The following is a 4,513-nucleotide window of genomic DNA, read 5'->3' as shown; positions in this document are numbered from 1 at the left end:
TTTTTATTTATCTTAGTGCGATCCCAGCCTAGGGCACTTATGTGGTTGTCTTGATTCCTAGTGATTTATGGAAAAATTTCAAAGCCCTTATTCTCCAAAGCATCTCATTCCCTAGCCTTTCCTCGCTGGCCTTTTAGTTAGTATGTTGTGTTTCACAACTGTTATTCCTTTTCCTGAGAAGAAGTGACTAATACACTTGCTTTTAAATGTTTTTAATAAATCATTCTTGTGTAGTTATTTCATCACTGGGTGAATTCTGAGTTAGGCAAAATAAAGACAAACTCTTTGAGCTGGTTCTTCAAGGTACACTAATCAAGACAAAATTAAAAAACCCATAATTTCTTTTTTAATTTTAATTTGTTATATATGACAGCAGAATGCATTACAATTCATATTACATATATAGAGCACAATTTTTTGTATCTCTGGTTGTACACAAAGTAGAGTCACACCATTCGTGTCTTCATACATGTACTTAAGGTAATAAAAACCCACAATTTCTTTGAGGTCAGAATAAGATCTATTCTGCTTCTTCCCATGTAGGAACTTATATCAAGAAATCAGGCTATTGTCTTCAGGGCTGTTGGAAAAAGCTAAGCTGGAAAAGCAAGGGTCGGGGCCAGGGTATGATAAATGTTACAAATCTCTTTTACCAAAACTTAAATGTCTTTCTTGACTAAGCATTCACTTTTTTGCTATAAAATTTGACTGATTTCCACAGTGATACTGTTGACTCTAACAGGCTTTACAAGTATATTTGCTATTTGTGGAAAGATGGAACTTTGGACTTCCCAGCTCTATCATTGTTGCTGATATCACCCTCTTCCACTATTATTAGAATCTTACATTTCCATGGTATATTTAGCAGAATGAAATAATCAATAATAATATGCTATTATTCATTAAAGCCCATACTTAATTCAAGTTTTCTTAGTTTTTCTATTTTAGGATTCCATCCAATATACCACATTACATCTGGTAGTTCTGTTTCCTGAAGCCTCTCTTGGCTGTGACAATTCATTCGACATTCTTTGTTTTTGGATGTTGAGAGTTTTCACAAATTCTAATCAAGTTTTTGGTAGTGTGTCCTTGATTTGGATTTGTCAACTATGATGATTTTTATTTTGACTAGGGCTATTTAATTTTTGGAAAGAAGACCTCAGAGGCAACATGCCATTTCCATCATATCTAGAGTACATACTGCATACATGACTTTTTAATTTTGCTGTCAATATTCACTACCTGATGGATGTCAGCTTTCTCTACTGTTAAGTTTATCATCTCCCTTTCCAAGTCATACTCTTTGGGAGAAAGTCACTATATGTAATTCATACAACACAAGGAGGGGGGTAGTTACATTACACCCTCCAGAGAGCAGAATATCTATATAAATTCGTTGGGATTCTTTTGCATGGGAATTTGCTTCTTTCTCTCCTGTTATTTATTTATTTGTTTATAGCAATATGAACTCATAGATAACTATCTTAATAACTATTTTATACTTTGTGCTATAATCTAATACTATTTGCCCAACTCGTCCCAGCTTTGGCCACTGGGAAAGCTTTTTGGTTGGCTTCTGTGGCCCAGGGGATGCTTTCCTCTCTCATCACTACATTATTTCAGCTGGAAGATCACTGGCATCAGAATTCTTTACCTGGAGCTGCAGTTGATGTTTCTGATGAGTAAAAGTCTGGGGCTTAATATTTTTGACACATGATCTATGATCTTCAGAACACTTTCAGCCTTTAATTTCACAAGTCTTTTTTAAAAATATATTTTTTGTTGTAGATGGACACAATACCTTTATTTTGTTTTTATGGGGTTCTAAGGATCAAATCCAGTGCCTTCCATATGCGAGGCAAGCCCTCTACCACTGAGCTACAACCCTAGCCCAATTTCACAAGTATTATATAGTGTTTACTTTAGTTATCGTTCTCTGCAGAAGATGTAAGAAAACTGCTGTTATTTTTTTTTCATTTTTATTGTTTCCATATACTTTTCAGATAGGTTCAGCTGGGTTTATAACTTTGACTCAGCTTCTTCTATTATTCTCCTGAACTTTTGTGACTCACATAGCCATTACATTATTTCCTGGAGCTGAGTGCCTTTTCCCCCATTTCCTTCACTTTCTGACTTAGATGTTTGTTCTTATTCTAATATTCTATTCTCAAAATTTTATTTTGAGTATGTTCCACATTGAGGTTCTTATTCTAATATTCTACTTTCAAAGTTTTATCTTGAGTATGTTCCATATTGAGAGAGATGAAGTATGTGACATATTCCCTATTCAAATAAGTCCTGAACATCTTGATCCTTTTAAGTAGGACAGTCTCACCTTTCAGTCTTCCTTTCATACCAACATCTGCTCTGGATCAATTATGGATCTGCAATCAACTGGTCTGATTTCCCTATCTAAAGTATTCTCTTGGGCTGGGGATATAACTCAGTGATAGAATGCTTGCCTAGCATGCACAAGGCCCTGGATATATCTCCATCACTGCAGGAAAAAAGAAGTTATTTAAGTCCTCTCTTTCTTTCATTTTTACCTAATGTACTAGTTCTATGAATTTCCCAAATACGTTTCTTTGGAGCACCCCTTAGCAATATTTTTATTCCTTTGGAACTTACCCAATAATTCTTTGGGTTCTTTTATATCATTCTTCCTGAGATTTTTCTCTCAAATATGGTCAGACATTTTTTTTTCAACCACTTGGAAGATATGTCCCAGTTTTGAAGGGAAAGTGATTTAACTGTTCTTACAAAATGCTGGTACTTTAAGAGGGATCAATGAGAAAATATGTGATTCTAAGTCTCTTTGGGAAATCATTATGTCTCTCTGCCAGGTTTTGACTCTTTTGAACTGATAGAAATTTTAGGTACCAGTCTTCCTGAACTGGAGATAACTAAAACCCATTGCCATTTTCTATTACCCTTCTTAAGAGAAGTTGCACTTGAGGTTCCTTTTTTAACTTTATAGTTCTCTCTCTGGCCCTTTGTTTTTGTCTCTCCTTCATATTGGCTTAGTCTTTTTTTTTTTTTTTTTAAGATTTCAGTGTTTCTTTCAAGGAGATATATATCTCAATATTCAGTTTGACATCTTCTATTTTATTTTCTTCTTTCATTACCCGCATTCTGATAGTAAGAAATAGTTCTTTTTCAGACTACTTTAGTTTCTTCTCGATTCTCAGGAATTTCAGAGCTAGGACTAGCAGGTGCAGCCTGTTAAATTTCTTTCTCAGTTTAGGAAATGTAATAATCTCATGCACTTACTTCTCTGCCTCAGCCAATGAAAACAGCATATTTTCTTAATATAAAGACTCCCCATTATTTTTCATTTAAATATTAATAAAACTAACTTTCCTCTTATGATTGAAACTTGGTTTGAATCTCTGAACTCTCGCCATCAGAGTTTCTTTAACTATAAAACTTGGAGCCTACTTGACACTGTTTTGTTGAGGTGACTAAAGTGTCTGGATATTCGAGTTTGTTCTTATCTTCCTCTGTTACTGTACAGTCACTTCAAAATAGCACACACACACACACACACACACACAAGGGAACATAATCTAGTAAATTTAGAACATTGTTTGAATGTGAGTTAAGATTAGGGATCTTGCTTTTCTTGTCACTTGTGTCAATCATTGGTTTAGGTATTACACATACAAACACCCCAATATGCCAGATATTTATGGGGCTGGAACAAGACAATAATGATGACTCAATGTATTAGTTAGCTATGGTTGCCCTAACAATGCATTATAAATCGAGTGGGTTAAACAATAGATTTGTTTTTTTCTCACAGTTTTGGAGGCTTTTACTAGATGGGTTGTTTTCTTCTGAAAGATGTGAGGGACAGTCTGGCTGATGCTTGTCTTCTAGTTTCAGGTGGTTTGCTGGCAACCTTTGGCTTTCTGTGGCTTGTAGATGTAGATGTATCACCCCCATCTCTACCTTTGTGCTGATGTGGCATTCTCCCTGTGTACAGGTCTGCATTTGAATCTCCCCCTTTATAAGAATACTAGTCATATTGGATTGGGCTCACTGTGCTCCATATGACCTACGCTTAACTCATTAAGTCTGCCAAGACCCTGTTTCTAATGTCACGCTGTTTCTAATGTCACCTTCTGAGGGTCAGAATTCAGCATAAGAATATTGGAGATTCAATCTATAACACCCACACACCATCTGCCTTAATTTAGATGTTATAGGAAAAAAACTAACAAGCTGTTAAATACAATGTTTTAGTCTCCACTTACAAGAAATATACCTTCATAAACACCTGGAAGATGGGTTTCAATACAAAATTCTTAGATTCTTTGGAAATCCATGCTGGATTATCCCAGTTCTGAACCTTCTAGTATGCTCTACTTTTTCTTCCTACCCCTGGCTCCCTGGCTCCCTCGTGTTCCTTGGGCAGCCTCATGTACATGTTTGTGGACATGTTCAAGCTGCACCCATATCCTTTGTTTCCTTCAAACTCCTAGAGCCTCCCATTGCTCTCACAGGCAGTGCA

This window comes from Callospermophilus lateralis, chromosome 4, assembly GCF_048772815.1.
Source record: "Callospermophilus lateralis isolate mCalLat2 chromosome 4, mCalLat2.hap1, whole genome shotgun sequence".
In the NCBI taxonomy this organism is placed as follows: Eukaryota; Metazoa; Chordata; class Mammalia; order Rodentia; family Sciuridae; genus Callospermophilus; species Callospermophilus lateralis.
Note: the sequence above shows the minus strand (reverse complement) of the source record.